A 22,778-nucleotide genomic window follows, 5' to 3' on the forward strand; every position below is an offset into this window, starting at 1 on the left:
TACTCTGTAACGAGCCGGTGAAGACTGAGAGTCCCTTAAACCATAATACTCAGAATGTATCCTTGAACTATCTTAGAACATTTAACGATGGAGTTGGTTCACTCTATATAATGTACAAGTTGGTCTTTTGTTTTAATTACGTGTACAATTCACAGACCGATGAGTAGAAAGACAAATAATACAATCGGACATCCGATAACTTCGTTAAAGAGAAAGAGCCGCATCCATTACAATTCGGTGGTGATCAGGATACACTTGTACCCATGGTCTTTTTTTTTTTTCTGAGCGAAGACCTCTAACGCTCGTTCACACGGTCAGTACGTTGAACACACCAGGATTGAAATTTTTTATTCGTCATTTTGTGGGTACTTCATTTACATCATCCAATTGGTTTGGTTCAAAATGGTTCAAATGGCTCTGAGCACTATGGGACTTAACTGCTGAGGCCATCAGTCCCCTAGAACGTGGAGCTACGTAAACCTAAGTAACCTAAGGACATCACACACACCCATGCCCGAGGCAGGATTCGAACCTACGACCGCAGCGGTTGCGCGGTTCCAGACTAGCGCCTAGAACCGCTCGGCCACCCCGGCCGGCAATTGGTTTGGTACCAAGCTCTATTTCTCTGTACATAGTTATATCAGATACACCTTAAAAATCTTGAGGGAGAATTACTGACACCTAAATAAAAAAACAGTGAATATATACATACATACATACGGTGACGAGCCGAAACATTACGACCATTGGCCATCTTGTGTCGTTGCGGGCAATTGATGCGTTAAGAAGAGTGTATATGCGGAGTAGAGAAGGCGAATGTAGGAATCATTCTAGCGGCGATATGAACCGTAAATACGAAAACCACGGATGTGAGTGACTTTGCCACAGGGTAGACTGTTATGAATTGGCGCATGGAACGAGTGTATCGGAAACGGCAAAGCTGGACAACTGTTGGCGTTCTACTGACGTGAGTGTCTATGCAAAGTTGTTAATGAATAGTGAAACCAAGCACAACAGTATTGGACGACCACGCCTCATAACAGAGCGTGGAAGTTGGAGGCTTGTCCGCTCTGTAAAGCAGGACAGGCGGCGATCTTCGGCAGATCTGACGACAGAGTACAATGCTGGTGTAGGCAAAAGTGTTTCAGAGCAGGTCTTTCAGCACATATTGTTGAACATGGGGTTCCACAGCAGGCATCCCCCTATGTGATCTCAAGTTGACCCTAAAACATCGTCAGTTACAATGGGCACGGGATCATCGAGACTGGATCGTGAATCGATGGTAACGTGTCGGCTGGTCTCGTGAATCCGTTTCCTGTTGCACCAGGCCCGTGGTCGTGTCCGGAGGCGCCAAGATGGCTCAAATGGCTCTGAGCACTATGGGACTTAACATCTGAGGTCATCAGTCCCCTAGAACTTATAACTACTTAAACCTAACCAACCTAAGGACATCACACACATCCATGCCCGAGGCAGGATTCGAACCTGCGACCGTAGCGGTCGCGTGGTTCCAGACTGTAGCGCCTAGAACCGCTCTGCCACTTCGGCCGGCTCATCCAAGACAACGGCTGCTCGAAAATAGTACCACACCACGGTCGCAGGATGCTGAGGGCATTAATTTGCAATGGGGGACGTTCACCTGGGCTTCCACGGAACCTATGGCAATCACTGAAGGCACAATGACAGCTGTCGACCACGTAAACATTATTGCATCCTTTCATATTTGGTGTCCTTCCCGACGGCGACGGCATCTTCCAGTAGGATTACTGTCCGTATCAGAAAGCCAGAGTCGTGCTACAGTGGCATGTGGAGAATAACAGTGTACCAAAAAATGTTCAAATGTGTGTGAAATATTATGGGACTTATCTGCTGAGGTCATCAGTCCCTAAGCTTACACACTACTTAACCTAAATTATCCTAAGGACAAACACACACACCCATACCCGAGGGAGGACTCGAACCTCCGCCGGGACCAGCCGCACAGTCCATGACTGCAGCGCCTCAGACCGCTCGGCTAACCCCGCGCGGCGAACAGTGTACCCAAGTTGATATCTTGACAACAATGTTCGTCTGATCCGAACTCGATGGAACACGTCTGGGATGCTGTTGGGGGCCAGCCCCGTGTCCACAAACCACTGGTTCATAATATAAGGGAATTGCGATAACTTCTTTGTAGACATATGGCGACACATACCTCCGGCAACCTACAAAGAACTTGAATCCACGCCATGCAGAGTCACTGCTGTGACGCGTTGCAAAGGTGAACCAACTCATTGCTCAGCATGATGCAGTCATAATGTTTCGGCTTATCAGCATATATACACTCCTGGAAATGGAAAAAAGAACACATTGACACCGGTGTGTCAGACCCACCATACTGCGAGAGGGCTGTACAAGCAATGATCACACGCACGGCACAGCGGACACACCAGGAACCGCGGTGTTGGCCGTCGAATGGCGCTAGCTGCGCAGCATTTGTGCACCGCCGCCGTCAGTGTCAGCCAGTTTGCCGTGGCATACGGAGCTCCATCGCAGTCTTTAACACTGGTAGCATGCCGCAACAGCGTGGACGTGAACCGTATGTGCAGTCGACGGACTTTGAGCGAGGGCGTACAGTGGGCATGCGGGAGGCCGGGTGGACGTACCGCCGAATTGCTCAACACGTGGGGCGTGAGGTCTCCACAGTACATCGATGTTGTCGCCAGTGGTCGGCGGAAGGTGCACGTGCCCGTCGACCTGGGACCGGACCGCAGCGACGCACGGATGCACGCCAAGACCGTAGGATCCTACGCAGTGCCGTAGGGGACCGCACCGCCACTTCCCAGCAAATTAGGGACACTGTTGCTCCTGGGGTATCGGCGAGGACCATTCGCAACCGTCTCCATGAAGCTGGGCTACGATCCCGCACACCGTTAGGCCGTCTTCCGCTCACGCCCCAACATCGTGCGGGCTGCAGTGGTGTCGCGACAGGCGTGAATGGAGGGACGAATAGAGACGTGTCGTCTTCAGCGATGAGAGTCGCTTCTGCCTTGGTGCCAATGATGGTCGTATGCGTGTTTGGCGCCGTGGAGGTGAGCGCCACAATGAGGACTGCATACGACCGAGGCACACAGGGCCAACACCCGGCATCATGGTGTGGGGAGCGATCTCCTACACTGGCCGTACACCACTGGTGATCGTCGAGGGGACACTGAATAGTGCACGGTACATCCAAACCGTCATCGAACCCATCGTTCTACCATTCCTAGACCGGCAAGGGAACTTGCTGTTCCAACAGGACAATGCACGTCCGCATGTATCCCGTGCCACCCAACGTGCTCTAGAAGGTGTAAGTCAACTACCCTGGCCAGCAAGATCTCCGGATCTGTCCCCCATTGAGCATGTTTGGGACTGGATGAAGCGTCGTCTCACGCGGTCTGCACGTCCAGCACGAACGCTGGTCCAACTGAGGCGCCAGGTGGAAATGGCATGGCAAGCCGTTCCACAGGACTACATCCAGCATCTCTACGATCGTCTCCATGGGAGAATAGCAGCCTGCATTGCTGCGAAAGGTGGATATACACTGTACTAGTGCCGACATTGTGCATGCTCTGTTGCCTGTGTCTATGTGCCTGTGGTTCTGTCAGTGTGATCATGTGATGTATCTGACCCCAGGAATGTGCCAATAAAGTTTCCCCTTCCTGGGACAATGAATTCACGGTATATATATATATATATATATATATATATATATATATATATATATATATATATATATTTGTGTGTGTGTGTGTGTGTGTGTGTTGGGAAATACTTCGTTTTTGAGTTATTAATGAAAATTTACACTCAATACGTTTATGATATGTTAGACGGTTGGTTGATTCGAGGGGCCGGGGGGGGGGGGGGAGGGGAGGGGAGGGGGAAGCACCAAACAGCGACAGGTAATCGGTCCTTTCGGATTAGGGAAGGATGGGGAAGGAAGGCGGCTGTGTCCTTTCAAAGGAACCGTCACAACATTTGCCTGAAACGACTTAGGGAAATCACAGTACACCTAGATCAGGATCGCCGTACGCGGGTTTGAACCGTCGGCATCCCGAATGCGAGTCCAGTCTGGTAGTCACTGTGCCATCTCGCTCGGTGATATGTTAAGACAAAATAGTATTATTGATACAAGTCAGTCTGCAGATACATTCTTTGCATAGTCGATGATGAAATGTTGCCACGGAAACATGTTTACTTATGATATTTGCATGAATTTGACATTAGTCCGTCTCGAAGGTTATATGTGTGCGGTTACCTGATGAGTGTGAGTATAATTTTGTACTGGGATACGCATTCCCTGAAGGTCACGGATTTCGTGTTATTCAGGAAAAATGCATCCAATGCCACTTTTGTACGTTGTTCTTGAATAATTCGACAACTACTGCCTCTAGCGAAAACATATCCCAGTACAAAACTTAACTACATAAATTTTTCTACAAAAAAAAGGTCTTATTCAGGGTTTTTCATCTGCAAGTCATCGATTATTAGGGATTCTTTGATGCATAAATTATTAATCCATTGTTCGTATATTCAGTTTTGTTTAGAGGTAAGGCACCGATTGGAAGAGATTTTTACAGCCCGCATTTGTGAATGGTTGAAAATACTCTTCGGTCAGCTTACGCTAGACACCGGGAACAGTTTAAGATGAACTAGAAGTGATAATAACTGTGTAGAGTGATCGTATATTTTCGCTGCAGTTCTTACGGTTGCCTCCTACAAGGACTTTATTCAGAACGCTCCTCCAGACTTACTTTGTGATCTATCCCTGTTAATAGGAATAATCATGTGGTTTGTTCAAAACTGACTCGAGCACAACTTACTCACTTTGTTCGAGATGCACTGGATGAAATTTTCTATAACATATGGAGCAGTTCCATGGTCTTCACGTCAACCCGACCTCAATCACTAGATTAATTATCTGTGGAGCCACCAAACAAATTAGTTTATGCAGCCGACATTCATAATGTACGTACGTCATCGAAGCCTACGAAATCATTTGCAGCCAGCCGGAGTGTTTGAAAGGTGCGATATTCCTTGATTCTAGGGGACCATGCGCATACAGATGCTAATGGGGCAGGGTTTTTTACAGTTACAAGTTTTTGACCTGAGAACTTTTAATCTATTCTTTAACAATAACTTAACAACAAGCCGTTTTCAAACTATTTTTACGATGATATTTTCCCATGTTCTGATGTGAAGACTCTTCCCCCAAAGTTTGTATTATTAAAGAATTACGGGTAAAACCAGTACTGTGCTAATTTTTTGATCCATGTAAACCTACTAATTCGAAGTCTTCCGTAATTTGTCTTGCTTATTCAAAAGTTTGTTTGTTCCACAAATGTTTGTCATCTACTATTCTTCCTAAATACCTTAGTATATATTTCACTAACCTCCCGCGTTTCCTATTATTCAAATCAGAATTTCTGATAAACTACTTTCCAGAGACTTCATTTCATGGTTTCGCTCTCCACTTAAATTTTATCATTCTTCCCGTTACTTCTTTCCTAGCATTCCCACATTTCAAGTTTAAATTCCGTTCTATACTGTATCACAACCGTGAAATTTTAAAAAATTCTTCCTGAGCTATACGTAAGTATATGTTTTTAATAAAGTTTTCATATTGAGCAAACTAACTGCCTATGTTGAGGGTGCTTTGACTTCTACTAAACACTGCCAGTCAGCGCTCATGCTTTGTCCTCACAGCATTGTGCCGTATATGTAACGCTGTCGCTTTACAACATTTTATAATTTTGATACAACAAATGCATAACGGTGGTTTCAATCCAAATGATCATTTTTTCGACGAATGACTAGTAATTAATATCAGTGTTAACACCTGAGGATTGTCTACGTTTGCCCTAAACTGATAATGTCTCAGTAGAAAAGTAACATACAGTTATTGCGACAGATCATGGTTTTTGAAAACATCTTCACCAAACTGATTCTACATATTAATTGTGAAAAGTAGAATAAAATTTGATATTAACATTGTTTAGCTGTGAGTCATAATAAAGCACTACTAAACTCCATCATAGCAACAGTGACCGAAGCAGGCTGTCTTGCTGAAGCGGGAATAGAATTTCGTAATTGGCACTTACCTCTTGGATATCTAATGCGATTAGTTATAATAGGACGTGCACGGATAAGTGTGAATTTATTCAAAGTATCGTTAAAAAATAAAAACAAACAGTTCACTCTATTTACGATGTCGTAATTTAGTCTGCGGTACTCGGCTCTGTATGCAACTGTGGCATCCGGGATTATGCTTACGGAACAGAGCATTTGCTGTAGCAGCACACGGTGCTTGTTTTCTCATTTTTTTTGTTCCACATATTTCGTCTTTCTCTGTAATTTATTTTCATTCGTCGCCTGATTCCGGATATCTTACACTATCTTATGTTCTCGAAGGCTCACTTTAGATGCAAATACCCCGTGAAAGTATTCTAGTCGTTCTTTATTCTTCCTTCCAGTACTAGATTCAAGATCAGAATTGCTTCTTTGGTGACATTATATTTTCTGTTATCAGTCTTATATTCTTGCTAAGTGCTTCTGTTGCCACCTGTGTCAATTTCAGCCTTTTCTACACTACCGACCATTGAAATTGCAGCACCATGAAAGCGGCACGTAACAACGTTAAATCGCATTAAGTGTAGTACGTGATTGGATATGCAAATGATTAGCATTGCAGCACGACTGGAACACCTGCTGTATGAGAAGGCACGTCTACCAGCGATGTTGCTGCTTGCCTTGGTCCAGATCCCACAACGGTGACGCGAATAGGGAATCGTTGATTTCAGGAGAGCCATATTCAACGATGCCAGGCGACTAGCGCTCGAGTGGATGGACATGTTCGCTCAGCTGTGTGGGATCGTATAGCTACGTCACAGACAATGCGACGACTTTTGGAGCACCGCGGACTGTCCATTGACACGGGACATAGGACTGGCATCGTGTCACGTTTTTAGAGAAGTGCCGCCTGACTCCCAGCTCTTCGTGCCGCAACACGATGCACGTATTCGCGTGTAGAGCCTCTGATGAGAACGAACGTTTCCAGATTGCATTCGTCGTCGTCATATGGACCTAGCACCTGGCGTGAAGGTACGGGTTTCATTGGTTGCACAATGCAATTACCTCCGCGGTTGGCAAAGCCAGTAATTTGGAGAACAGTCGTCAGAGGTCGTATTAACGACGGTGGCTGTTCCATATCTACGAGGTGTTCGTGACATTATGATTCGACAAGATAACGCAAGACCGCATTTTGCCCGCCCTGTCCTGACCTATCTCGGTACAGAGGATGTTCGACTGCTCACCTGGACAGCATCCTCTCTAGATATCTCACCCACTGAAAACACCGGCCGAGAGACTGGTATGCCACCGCCCGTCAGTCGCTATGGTTGACGAATTCTGGCACCAGACCTGAACCTGCATATGACACACCCCTATCGGACATCATACCTCATTCCGAGTTGTTGCCCAGCTGAATTAGAGCCATTTTAGCTGCCAGAGGTGGTAGCTTTGTGTATTAATGCCCACAAATTACAAAATTACCATTGCTGACAAATTACCAAAAATTTAATGATATATTCTTCCCCCTATGGTGTACGAGAGTGGTTTGATAAGTCTGTTAAATTTTCATAAACTAATGGAACATTTTTGTTGAGCCTTCATGGTTGGGAAGCTTTATTATTCCAAGGAGCGTATAAAGAATTTAAACAATGTACAGGATAAAGTTCATTGCTGACAGCCATTTGAATTGATCAGTTTGTCGAGTGCGATTGCAAATGGAGAAAACCGAGTTTCGTGCTGTTATTAAATATTTTAATTTGAATGGTTGGACTGCAGCGCAATCAAAACAGAACGTACCTGCGAACTCCGCACCATCATTGGAAACCATTTACTTTTGGGTTAATCAATTTAAACGTGGTCGGACAAGAACCGAAGACGAAACACTCTTCGGCAGTGCAGTTGGGGTCACAATAAAGGAAACCACTGACAAAATCAATGATACGCTAATTACAAGACCGACAAATAAATAGTCGTGGGAGTTCTGAGACGGTGGGCATCTCAACTGAGCGACTGCATAATATCCTGCACGGAGAAGTGGCTCTGAAGAAGCTGTGTGCAAGGTGAGTGCTGCGATTGCTCACAGTCGACCAAAGGCGCATCTGGCACAACATTTCAGTACAGTGTCTGGCAATGTTTAACGGCAATCCGCAAAACTTGCTCCACCGATTTGAAACTATTGATGAAACCTGAATCCACGATACCACACCAGATTCAAAACGGCAGACAAAACAATAGGCGAATGTTAGTGAAAGTGCACCAAAGTAGGCAGAGACCATTTTGTCAGCCGGCCAGAGTGGCCGAGCGGTTCTAGGGGCTACAGTCCGGAACCTCGCGACCGCTACGGTCGCAGGTTGGAATCCTGCCTCGGGCATGGATGTGTGTAATGTCCTTAGGTTAGTTAGGTTTAAGTAGTTGTAGGGGACTGATGACCTCAGAAGCTAAGTCCCATAGTGCTCAGAGCCATTTGAACCATTTTGGCAGTTGGTAAGTTTATGACCACTGTTTTTTTTTGGGGGGGGGGGGGGGGATTCCCGTAGAATAATTCTTATAGATTACTTGGAAAAGGGTAGAACCATTACTGAACCCCATTATGCATCATCGTTCGATCTGCCGAAACTTGCGAGGGCTGAAAAAAGGCCGAGGATTGGCACGCGGAAAAGTGCTCTTTCACCGGGTAATGCACCATCCCACATATGAGCGATAACAATGGACAAAGTGCACGAATTTGGCGTAGAACTGGTTACCCACCCATTCTGTTCACCAGATCTAGCCCCGTGTATCTTCTTTTGGTTCCTAACTTGAAAGTTTGGCTTGCTGGGAAGAAATTTTCATCAAACGAGGAACTGATATTGGAGTCTACGAGTATTTTGCAGTGTTCGGCGGAACAATATTTCCGATGGTATTAAAAGGTTGGATGTCCCTCAAAGGGGACTAAGTCGAGAAGTAAGTTGAGTTACTCAAAACAGACATTTTTTCCTTGGTTTTTTACCAGACTTACCAAATCACCCATGTATATGCACCGCAAGTACAATTTCGTTAGTTGCTACCCTTCCTGATGTTGCAGTTTCCATGGAGAAGAGTATATCTCATTTAAGCCCACAAGGTTTTTGTTTCGTGGCAAAGGACGCTTGCGTTCAGCCCAATCATTCCTCGCGCATGCGGGTACATAGGGGCAACATGGGACGGTATTTGGGAGTCCAGCTACGGCAACGTGTCACCGGTCGTTTAACGTGCAGTTATCCCGCAGTAACCGGAGCCGCCGATGCTGCCCTCAACACGAGGTGAAGTGTGGGGCTGTGAAAGCGCAGGCCGGGCGCCGCTGGCAGGGCAGGGCAGGCCCTGCGCCCTTTTTAGGCGTCGCTGCGGCTGAGGCGGCGTCGGCGCCGGTGCGCGTGGGCGGCCAGCCGCGCCGCTCTATTCCTGTGCGCGGGGGAGGCGGCGGGCGCCCTCGCACACCCCCTCCCCCCTCTACGCGCCCTCCCTTCCTTCCCCCTCCCCTCCCCACTCCCCCTCCCCCACCGCTCACTGTTCATCTTTGCCTTTCACGGACTTGTTGAGGACCTAGCAGCTATTGTCATTTCGGGCCCTTAACGTTCAACGAGAAATAACTGAAATATCTACATGGACGTGGCTTGAGCTCAACAGTGTAATCTAGCATTATCTTATATATTTTATATTATATATATTATATTACACTACTGGCCATTAAAATTGCTACACCACGAAGATGACGTGCTACAGACGCGAAATTTAACCGACAGGAAGAAGATGCTGAGATATGCAAATGATTAGCTTTCAGAGCATTCACACAAGGTTGACGCCGGTGGCGACACCTACAACGTGCTGACATGAGGAAAGTTTCCAACCGATTTCTCATACACAAACAGCAGTTGACCGGCGTTGCCTGGTGAAACGTTGTTGTGATGCCTCGTGTAAGAAGGAGAAATGCGTACCATCACGTTTCCGACTTTGATAAAGGTCGGATTGTAGCCTATCGTGATTGCGGTTTATCGTATCGCGACATTGCTGCTCGCGTTGGTCGAGATCCAATGACTGTTAGCAGAATATGGAATCGGTGGCTTCAGGAGGGTAATACGGAACGCCGTGCTGGATCTCGTATCACTATCAGTCGAGATGACAGGCATGTTATCCGTATGGCTGTAACGGATCGTGCAGCCACGTCTCTGTCTCTGAGTCAACAGATGGGGACGTTTACAAGACAACAACCATTTGCACGAGCAGTTCGACGACGTTTGCAGCAGCATGGACTATCAGCTCGGAGACCATGGCTACGGCTACCCTTGACGCCTCATCACAGACAGGAGCGCCTGCGATGGTGTACTCAACGACGAACCTGGGTGCACGAATGGCAAAACGTAATTTTTTCGGATGAATCCAGGTTTCTGTTTAAAGCATCATGATGGTCGCAACCGTGTTTGGCGACATCGCGGTGAACGCACATTGGAAGCGTGGTATTCGTCATCGCCATACTGGCGTATCACTCGGCCTGATGGTATGGGGTGCCATTGGTTACACGTCTCGGTCACCTCTTGTTCGCACTGACGGCACTTTGAACAGTGGACGTTACATTTCACATGTGTTACGAACCGTGGCTCTACCCTTCATTCGATCCCTGCGTAACTCATTTCAGCAGGATAATGCACGACCGCATGTTGCAGGTCCTGTACAAGCCTTTCTGGATATAGAAAATGTTCGACTGCTGCCCTGGCCTGCACATTCTCCAGATCTCTCAACAATTGAAAACGTCTGGCCAATGGTGGCCGAGCAACTGGCTCGTCACAATACGCCAGTCACTACTCTTGATGAACTTTGGTGTCGTGTTGAAGCTGCATGGGCAGCTGTGCCTGTACACGCCATCCAAGCTCTGTTTGGCTCAATGCCCAGGCATATCAAGGCCGTTATTACGGGCGGAGGTGGTTGTTCTGGGTACTGATTTCTCAGGAACTATGCACCCAAATTGCGTAAAAATGTAATCACATGTCAATTCTAGTATAATATATTTGTCCAATGAATACCCGTTTATCATCTGCATTTCTTCTTGGTGTAGCAATTTTAGTGGCCAGTAGTGTATATATTTTTCCAGCTACGACGAAATTTTTTCCGCAACTGCATACCTTGTCGACATACTTCTGTTTTGTTACTTATTCATTATTTCCAACTTACTGTCTGCACAATCGCCTTGTTGGAGGATATGAATAGAGCAAGTTGGAAATAATGAGTAAGTTATTAATGGAGTGGCTAGGAACCTGGGATAGCAGTAGTAGAGGTGTAAGTAGGCTGTTTAGGTTTTTATGTTGGTAATGCCACATAGCTCTCTGTATGAAAATCACTGACTGTGCTGTGTGCAGTCTGTGGCTGGTTGGCATTGTTGGAATATTCGCTAGTGTAGTGTTGAGCAGCTGGATGTGAAAAGCGCGTAGCGTTGGGCAGTTCGAGGTGAGCCGCCAGCAGTGGTGGATGCGGAGAGAGAGATGCCAGAGTTTTGAGAGCGGATGATCTGGACGTGTGTCCATCAGAGACAGTAAATTTGTAAGACTGGATGTCATGAACTGATATATATATATATTATGACTTTTGAACACTATTAAGATAAATACATTGTTTGTTCTCTATCAAAATCTTTCATTTTGCTAACTATGCCTATCAGTAGTTAGTGCCTTCAGTAGTTAGAATCTTTTATTTAGCTGGCAGTATTGGCGCACGCTGTATTGCAGTAGTTCGAGTAACGAAGATTTTTGTGAGGTAAGTGATTCATGAAAGGTATAGGTTATTGTTAGCCAGGGCCATTCTTTTGTGGGGATTAATGGAAGTCAGATTGCGTTGCGCTAAAAATATTGTGTGTCAGTTTAGTGATGATAGAATAAGTAAAGAGAGAAATGTCTGAGTACGTTCAGTTTTGCTAGCTGTTTGAAAAACAGATAACGTAAGAGGTTTATCAGCACAGTCATTTATAATTTTCCAAAGGGGACGTGCATGAAATATTCCCTAATGTCAAGGAAAGCATGTTAAAGGGCGCTATTTACTCGTCAGCAAGTTTTGTTCACTTTACAAGTAGACGTTGTCCACATTTCACGAATCCGAAGAGGGTAAATAGAAGGGAAAGTGACATCTGTGTAAGTACAATAATTTACCCGTTTTAATGGGTGTTGAGCTCCGTGGATGTGGATTATATTATTTTAAGAAATACAGCAACCAGTCACTTTGTTATGTATTTTTATTTAACCTAATACACGTTTCGGGCTTTCACCTATCTTTAGTTAGCGTAATAGGTTACGTGCCGGAGTCTTCAGTCAGTACATAATAACAACATCGACAGCAAATTAGGCGCTGCAGCTGCCTATCTACTCTGCTTGTTGTTGTTCCCATTTTCGTCCTTATGGATGTGGCACAAACACTTTTTTACTTCTATTTTTCACAAAAATAAAGTGTTTGTGCCACATCCGTAGTTGTGAAAATCGGAATAACAAGAACCAGAGTAGAAAGGCAGCTGCAGCGTTCATTTTGCTGTAGATGCTGTTAACTAAGTACTGACTGAGGTCTCAGACACGTATTACGCTAACTGAACAGTGTCGAAAGCCCGAAACGTATATTAGCTTAAATAAAAATACATAACAAAACGCCTGGTTGCTGTATTTATTAAAGTATTACGTGGAAGTAGTTGACGGGTACTCTTGAGCACGTTTTCATCCAGTGTAATCCACAGGCAAATATCACAGACGGAGAGAGAGAATAGCTGAGGAATAATAGTGTTTATAATATTCTTAGTGACAGATGATTATGTGAGGTATTAAACTATCTGGAAAGGCGTCGCAACGTGAACTGTAATTGCAGTTGGCAAGACAAAATCCAGTCGCAAGAAGGTACTGGGCGCCACAGCCGGCACAAGTGACACGGCATCAAGATGGCCTCAGATAGGAAAAATCGCATCAACTTGGGAACGACCTAGACTCAGTTCAAGAGGATCAACACGAATGATATGTCCAAAATTACAGAAGTTGCTGCTATAGTTAAATACACTATTCAAGAGCCTCAAAGAATGGGATTGTCCTCAGTTTTAATCCACTGTACTACATAAGTTGTAGGCAATAAGGAGAACACTGCACGTAAAATATCTCTGTCGTTAATGCAAAGTATAATATAGGTTGATGTAATAATGCCCAAGAAATGGAATAATATATGCAGCGCGTATGGATGCGAATTAACGGAGAACCCACTGCGGGCGTCCATATTGCCGCTCTCTGCGCGTTTTGGAGATAAGTAGGAAACATGAGAATTATGTCAGTTCTGAAAGTAGCCTATGAGAGTTGCTGGAACCATGGCACAGCGTGAGGGTTCAAATGGCTCTGAGCACTGAGGTCATAAGTCCCCTAGAACTTAGAACTACTTAAACCTAACTAACCTAAGAACATCACACACATCCATGCCCGAGGCAGGATTCGAACTTGCGACCGTAGCGGTCGCACGGTTCCAGACTGAAGCGCCTAGCACCGCTCGGCCACAGCGGCCGGCCGCGTGAGGGTGCCTCTTGGTGGACGCAAAGCGCGATCTCATACCGAGACCTGACAGTCACTTTATGTATAAGGCGACCATTGTGATACATATCATGCTGATACAAGAAAATGCTGTACAGGGGAAAGTGAACATTATGCAGAAAAGCAGACATACGGTCCATAATGACAGGTAGCGCTTCTGGGAACCAGCAGCTTGTGTCAGGGAGAACCTGAGTATCAGACTACCATCAGTCCAAAAAATTTGGAGCCTGGGATGGTAAAAAAAATATAGAAACGTTAAGATGGTTTTAATGATTCAGGTTGGCTACAGAGTCTCCTCCCACTTGCGTACAACGCCAGAACGTTCATATAACTATGTGGAACTGCCAGAAAAGTCCTTTGGGTTGTTGTTCAACACGACACATTGGCTTGATTGTTATGTTCTCAAAACTCCAACATGTGGATTTTTCCACTTTGGCGTTTTGTCGTAGCTTCCTACTGATAACGCTAAGTCGCGTCATAGGTAACGATTTTTTCCAGAACAGAACTGTCCGCGTTCTGAATTTGAATCAAGTCGCGGCAGGCGTCCACGCGTCATTGTGTTTGTTCGGGAATCACGCTGGGCGGGACAGACTTGCACGCGCTTCACTCTTCTTCAAAACATTCTGGATAATACCTCTAAAGCTTGATTTAGAAATGTTACTCCATTGCGATTTGTGACACAACAACGTTGACACACTACCGTTGCACGTCGACTGCTTCACACTGCCTTCGCAGAGCTCGCAGCTCGGAGGAAATGTTTCAAACGCTACTATAAATCTCGTGCCAAGTAATAAATGCATTAAAGAAAAATGCCCGCCTGTAAACAACAGCCGGCCAGGGTGGCCGAGCGGTTCTAGGCGCTACAGTCTGGAACCACGCGACCGCTACGGTCGTAGGTTCGAATCCTGCTTCGGGCATGGATGTGTGTGATTTCCTTAGGTTAGTTAGGTTTAATTAGTTCTAAGTTCTAGGGGACTTATGACCTCAGAAGTTAAGTCCCATAGTGCTCAGAGCCATTTGAACCATAGACAACAGTGTACAAGAATTAACGTTGGACACTATAGACCGGCAGCATACCCGTGGATATTTTGATTATCAAATACGCCGGGAGAAACTCAAGAATCACAAGAAAACTCAAGACAAAAATAAACAAATAAATGAATTATGAAATATCTCACTTCTCGTGCAGGAGGTAATTTTCCGACCCCAGTCTCGAAGAACTGGATTGAAATGTACTGAACGGAAATAAAAACATGTCTCTGTTTGGACTGCACGTTATTCCGTATTCTGGTTTTACTTATTTATATATTTACTTACTTATTTACATTACAGTGTAACTCATATCAATGCAATCATAATTATTAAAAAGTCCGGATTTATACCCAAATTTCAGTTCTGCAGATTTGACCAGAACATAGAGATAACAGCAGTATTTTTTCAGATCAAAGTTCATGTTCATCTAACTTTTCACTACCAGTGATAAAATACGATATTCATAGATATTTAACAAGTGACACATACGTTTTCAATAGAGACCCATTTTGACAGTCGCCATCAGGTATTCTGGAGTTATTTGAAAACGTTATGCACATACTGCAATTTGGGTATCCGTAACAAACATTATTTAAACGTACAGCTTACGAGGAACAAATAGATTCATCTGCCAAAGGCTTACCTCTACATAGATGAACATTCCGAATTAATAATCTGTTTAGTTTCCATTTTAGGACGTAACTGTGATTTCGAATGAACGATTCCCCGTTGTAAATGTTTCAGTACACATACAATTCAACGCACTTTCGACCAGTCGTCAAAGTACAACTAAATACCGTCAGTGGCTAACGTATCCCTACGCTAAGAATACAAGTAATATACCACAACAACAAATATAATCTCCAAAATCAACAATAAAACAACACCGTGATATTTGACTGTTAATATCAATCGTAAATTGGGAACAGCTGGTCTCACATATATCAGTACATCCACAGTAATAACAAGGCGACATTATTTGCTTGATATATGGACCGTGATGAATGATATGCGTTTGCCAGTACTTATCTGACATAATCTATAACTGCCATTGTGACTGGAACATGAGTAATGGGTATCGTATCTTGTATCGTTTCTATACAGTTTGTAACTGGTGAAGCGATTGTCAGTTCAGTGCGATCAGCCTGATTTAACTCCGAAGGCAGACACTACTAGTAGCCAAACGAACATCAGCTGCCCCTCCTTGCATGTTATAAACCTGAAAAGTAGGCGAGCAACACCTGCCTAGTGGTTTCTTCAACTGCCAGTCATACGGCTAAACACACATCGCTCATTTCTTCAGAAAAATTGATCTTCTGTGCGATTCTTTGATAAACGCTTTTTTCTCTAAAATTTTAAACTTATTGCTTAATTATAACAGTCTCAGTTACAGATATTCACACTCGGCACATTTAAGGATCATCTTGAGATCTGATTAAACACGAGTTATGATAAATCAAAAATCCTTAAAAAAGAGCTCACAGTCCATGAGTAATCAGATCTGAAAGAGGTCACTGAACGTGATCGAAACTAGTTATCAAGTGTGACCATTTGCAGCTGATATAATAAATATTTTGAGAATCTGAACACTTGCGGAATCTCTCGCGGCGATATTTAATCCTTTTTTTTTTCTCTCTGATTTTCTTATCACATATGGTCACTGCACAGAATACTGGATGCAGCTTTCACCACCATTTGTAATTTTCTCGTAATGCATGGAAGAATCTCGGAGACATCTCCGTAAAATTTACGTCTTGCTTAGAACAATTTTTATCTTACTTTGGTCAACAACGAAATAATTTTTTGTAAAGCTTGTAGGCGGTGCCAGCAGACGGACGCTCGATAAAAGAAGTACCAGACCTGGAATTCATTTCCCTGCAAGCTGTAGAGTGTGTCGCTAGTCCAAAATTTCAAAATCTTCTCAAACTCATATACCATGTGTACCATTTCTTCGGGCTAGTAAAAAACATTGTCACCTAAACGAGGAAGGGTTATCTGCATAAATGCTGCGGCTGAAACCTGTTTTCCCTTAAATATGCATACGCAAATAATTTACTACAAAAACAGAAGCCGTCCTAGTTTATACTTTAGTAGCTTGACTGCGCGAAATGTGTTTCTGATTATGATAGCAGCACTGAAGCCGGTTTTCTACGAAGTGTTAGAAGGAGTGAGTTAGTCGGGAGCTCAGTGCAATACACGGTGTCCCAGGACGAACGGTCAATAGTCAGAGATATGACACGAATGATCAATCGAAGCAAAAAGGTCAATGAAACATGGGCTCTAAAATGTATACTTTAAGAGCTATGAGGACTTCTTCATCTTCGATACTGTGAAATACATCCCTCCTACCGCACGCTCTTTGCTTTCAACATTTTGAAAGGTGGCAGTATGGACCAAAACAAGAAAAAATGTCCCGTAAACATGGGCTATAAAGTGCATACCTTATGAGCTTGCGGTAGAAGAGGTTTGTTTCATAGTATCGAAGATGAAGAAGTGCTCATAGTTCTTAAGGTTTGTATTTTAGAGCGCGTGTTTACTGGACTGTTTCGCTTAAAATGATCATTCCTGTCATATCCTTGAAAACTGATCATTCCTCCTGGGACACGCTGTATAAGGGTGAAAGACATATATGGAGAATAATGAAAGCAGTGACGAAAATACTTTATAGACAACATATAAATCTGTTAGGTAATACTATAACGAACTGTTCGCGCCTGTGATGTTGCGTGCACAGAGTTTTCATTGTTGACCAGAAAAGAATGTACTGGCCGCGTAGCAGTACTTGGTTCGAAAGTACTTTATGCTAGCCGGCCGGAGTGGCCGAGCGGTTCTAGGCGCTACAGTCTGGAACCGCACGACCGCTACGGTCGCAGATTCGAATCCTGCCTCGGGCACGGATGTGTGTGATGTCCTTAGGTTAGTTGGGTTTAAGTAGCACTAAGTTCTAGGGGACTGATGACCTCAGCAGTTAAGTCCCATAGTGCTCAGAGCCATTTCACCCATCTGATTTACGTTATGCTAGATCCAGGCACAAGTTACCTGACTTGACCAAGTCGTGCATGCGTATGATGAGACTACATTCTGCACTCAGGAACACAGATCGTTAACAGGGCCACATATCACCCCAGAAATAACAACCATGTGTGATATGAGGGAGAAATCTGTGAGACAGTAAGGCTCAACTCATAGGTCTAATAAACTGAACCACATTATCAGCAAGCGAGGGAAATCAGGTGAAATAATAACTCTCTCTTTCCGTGTCTGGGCGACGATATGAAACTTCACAATACACTAATCTTTGAGAACAATATCACCACCCCTCTACCACTGGAACGAACACTCCTAAATTACAAAATCAAAATCTGCTGTTCGGTAACGTCTAAACCGAGAATTGCAACATGCTTGGATCCTTCTTGGCGTGCTGTCCACAAGGTGATCCAAACGGTGCCGCTCATGCTGGATCCACTCCTTGAGGCGACCCTGCTGAGGTTATCCATTGTGTGAGGGAGGTTCACACGACGATGCAATAAAAGTTTCAGCTGTCTCTGAACATGCTCAGTCGGGTCAGTATCAGCAGATACTGCAAATTATTCCACTTCGTTGATTTCTGCCTACTGAAAGAAGATGTTCACAAGCTAGGGCGCGCTGTGATCGTGCATTATACGAGCTGGATTCACGTTACAACACCTCCGAGTTTTTTCTAAGGACTGGAAACTCATAGAAACATGCGGATAGTTTTAAAATACTCGTGCACTCGCGGCGAATGCGTGATGGAGACGACAGAACTGTATGCCAGATAGAACTCTAGGGGCAGCAGCGAGAGTGAGGACTGTTTTTGATACTTAAAATGGTGGCGTTTTCATAATAACAGCGTGGAATCATTCGTTTTCTCCATTTACTTGGTGTGACACCGGATGAAATTCATCGCCAGTTAAGTGAAACATGTGGTTGTGATGTCATGGAAGTATCTAATGTATGTTTGTGGGTGCGACTGTTCAAAGAAGGCAGAACGTCATTTGACAACGAACCAAGACAATCTTGACCTCGAACGTGTCGGTCTGACGACATGATCGAGCGAGTGGAGAACGTTTTTTTGAGACCTGCCACATGAGTGTGGGACATATCACCTCCAAAGTTTTCACTTCCGAAGGATGTGTGCACACAATCCTGCACGAAAATCTGAAAATGCGAAAAGTGTCCTCGAAGTCAGTACCACGAACGACCATAAGGCTGCGTGCGTGGTATGTTGCCAGGCAATATTGATGCGTGATGACAGCACAAATGGGACTTTCTATTCATTGATTGTGGCAATGCATGAGACGTGGATGCCGTTTTCAGGCGCTAGTCAGCTTAGTGGAAACACATTCTCACACCGACCGAAAGAATTTCGGGTAAGGGCCAGTGCTGAAAAAAAATGATGATGGCCATGGTCTGGTACAGCTAGGAAATTTGGGAAAGTGTAAGGTTGAATAATTCCGGACGCTTTGCATTTTCGCCACCAAGAATTGTTCTAGATCTGTGGAACAGAGATCTCTTTGTTCCAAAAGCCCTATTGATAACAACTAAGGCGTCCCAAAAAATTAGCGCTCGTCCGTTCGTGATCACTTTCTCAGTTCTAATCCAGTCTGAAAGAAAAAGAGCGTAAAGTGATCTTGGAGGGTGAAGGGAGACTGGAGCATGACTGCTTCTTAGTGATCTGCCAAAATACAGCAGTCCTAAGTAAGGAGATCTAACTGCTCAAATACCAAATCTATTACACACGACTGTGTTGCTATCTGACGTCCGATGAGAGTTAACTAACAAATTCATAAATACTGTCCGCCTGCTTAGCTGCGTGGTAACGTGCTCGCCTCCCATGCAAGTGTGTCCAGGTTCGATTCCCAAACGGGTTGGAGATTTTCTCCGCTCGGGGACTGGGTGTTGTGTTGTCCTCGTCATCATTTCATCCTCATCACCGCCGCGCAAGTCGTCCGACGTGGCGTCGAATGAAATAAGACCTGCACTTGGCGGCCGAACTTCCCCGAATGGGGGCCTCCCAGAGAACGATGTCATACGCTCATTTCCATTTCTTTTCATAAATGCTGCATGACATGTGCGTCGACACACCTGATGCTATCTACCTCCAACCATATATCAATCCATATCTCGCCGACCTACAACTGTTTTTCGCGGAGCTGGTCAAACACGATGTTGTTGGACGGGTCATACTAATGTTCTGTCTGATCATTGCAGACTGACGGCAGGTTGCAGCAGGCACCGACAGTGCACTACCATTGTGGAGTCAATATTAAAACTCTGTAACGTATAATATTATTTTACACTTGTTGACAATACTGTTTCTGATACATCCCAGATACAAAATCTGAAAATCGGATTACGAACATACCTCAGAACGCGATAAGCGAAGTAGAAAATAGTAACTTTTTCCTAATCCACTGAAGACAACAATTCCCCTCCCTTCCGCCCCCTCAAGTGTGTTCCGTATCTTGATCAGTAAAAATGTCTGTCTGTCTGACCCACTGTTAAAAAAGCTTTTTCTCAGGGACGGATACACGTATCAAGTTGAAATTCATGCCACATACTAAAATCTACGGCCCCTTGGCGGTGTAAAACATTTAAGCTAATACGTCAATGTAGCCAAAAGATACTGCCTCCTATGACACATATTTTGATATCTTTCCAGTATCGATACCGATAACATGCAAAAATTGTCGAAATTCTCGATAACCGGGATGGAGGAAGTATCTATATAGCCTACACTATTAAGTTCGAAGAGGTTGAAAAAATCAGCCAACCAGTTGCAAAGTAAAGGTTTATTTATAATGGAATATCGCTTAACAAAAGGAGAGATGAGATCCTCCGCCGACAAATTGGTGAAATTTGGATTTGATTAAAGCAGTTTCTGGTAACTGTTTTGGAGTTCAAGATAAAAAAATGTGTGTTAATAAATAATAAGACGCTCATTTTCAGTTAAATGATATTTATTGGTTTAGACAGTAAGCTATTTGCTGCTGTTATTCTTTTGTTGAAATTTATTTGAAATACATTGCAACCTATATTGCTACATAATTATAAAAAAATGAATGAATCTGTTGGAATAATATATTTGCTGGTTTCTGAAGTCATTTTATCCAGTGTAATATGATGCTCCATTGGGGGGGAGGGGGGAGGGCTATAGCCTCCATCCCCCCCACCCCCCACCCTTGCCACCGCTCCTGATGATAATATTTAATAGTCCCACTCTAGTTTTACTAGGTCCAGATTCGCAATGCAGCAACACAGGGTTAATAAGTCTGCCTATGAAAATGAAAAAGTCATAAGAAAAGCTAAAGAGCATTTTTAGTATTAAAAGAAAGGTGAAAAGTAATTATAACAAAAAGGAGAGTTACCCAAGTCCTCGTTAGATTCATAGCCTGGCATGGAATTTGAATCTGCCAAGAAGACATCTTCACTAGTACCTCCACCTAATGAACTACTTCGTCTATTTGACTGCAACTTACAGTGTCAGAGACATTGAGTTTTTTTAATCTAATAGCATAACGTTCTTTCCATTCATCATTCCAGCGTTGCGCCAACGTATTGTAATTTGATGTTCGTTGTGTTTCAGACGGGATACGGTAGAATTTGACATAGCACTGAAAGAGCTAAGTCAAAACAAGGCCTAGGGAATAGACGACATGGTATCAGAACTACTGATAGCCTTAGGAGAGCCAACCATTAGAAAACTCTTTCATCTGGTGTGAAAGATGTATGAGACAGGTGAAATGCCCTCACATTTCAAGAAGAATTTATTAATTCCAAAATCACGGAAAGCAGTTGCTGACAGGTGTGAAAATTACTGAACTATCAGTTTAATGAGTCATTATTATTATTTTATAAGGGGGATGTTTGTGTTGTTGCCCCAGATAATAATTACACAAACATTTGTCAGAATTTGTAAGTGGTGGGTCCTTGAGGTACGGCAATACGCGAACACAAGAAATAAGTTTAAACAGTTTTATTAACAAAGGCTGATCATAAAACACTCATGCTACACGCACCCATTATCACTGTGGGTAACATCCTAATTATGGTCGTATCAAAAGGCTCCATGGTGATCTAAGAAAACAGGCATTATTTGCACCCAAGCCCACCCTAGTTAATACGGTGCGCTGCAGACAGCGGCCAGTGGCTTACTCCTGCGTCGCAGTGCAGTCAGACAGACACGTACTGACCAAGAAAATTGTCAGCATTCCAGACAGGTCGGCTGGCGAGCGGGTGTTACATACTCTACGGCTGCGTGCAACCCGTAGACCCTTACACCAATCTCCCCAGACAAAAAGAGCAACCATAGGTGGCTCAAAACGACCTCCCGGGCGTTATGAACCTATTTCACCATTTGTGGCATCAGAAGTCACTGCAACATGTATTTCATTTGCAGACACAGTTACGTTCGGTACAGAGAAGCGTGCCTTCAGGATGACAATTTCATACATGACAAATGCTGTTGACAAAATACAAATTAATAAAAGTAGTAAAAACACAATACTGACAATCAAGTATGCATCAACATTACTGGATAAAACGAAGGACTTAATTCTATTTGCTGCTTCAGTGAAGTTTAACTCATTATTGGAAGAGATTACATTTTCATGGATGTCCTTAATTAAATTATTATCTTCAGAAAAACTTGATAAGGAATGCTTTCAATATGTTCATATGTATGAATCATTGTAGTAAACAGATAACATTCTCGTTAATGGCAAATGTCCAGTTGCATGAAATGTAGTCGGCAGTACACTAGGCATATCATATATTTCATCCGAGGAATCACAATGTGTGGCATTCAAGATTAATCCACTATTATTCAATTTGAGTGTAAAGGGTAGCTCAGGTGAATCATAATGTTTACATGTAAATGTGACATCAACGGTGGAGTTAAATGAGAAAATTATACCTTCAGAACATCGTTTAAGAAATGGATGATAAAGATGCTAAAATTCTAGGGAAATCATCTCTTGGAGGATGATTCATAAACAATTCTTTCTCACAGCTGCACACTCTATTATCTATGAATACTGCCGATTCAGGGCAAATTAACTTATGACTATGTTTACACATATGCAA

Source organism: Schistocerca cancellata, chromosome 1 (assembly GCF_023864275.1).
Source record: "Schistocerca cancellata isolate TAMUIC-IGC-003103 chromosome 1, iqSchCanc2.1, whole genome shotgun sequence".
Lineage (NCBI taxonomy): Eukaryota > Metazoa > Arthropoda > Insecta > Orthoptera > Acrididae > Schistocerca > Schistocerca cancellata.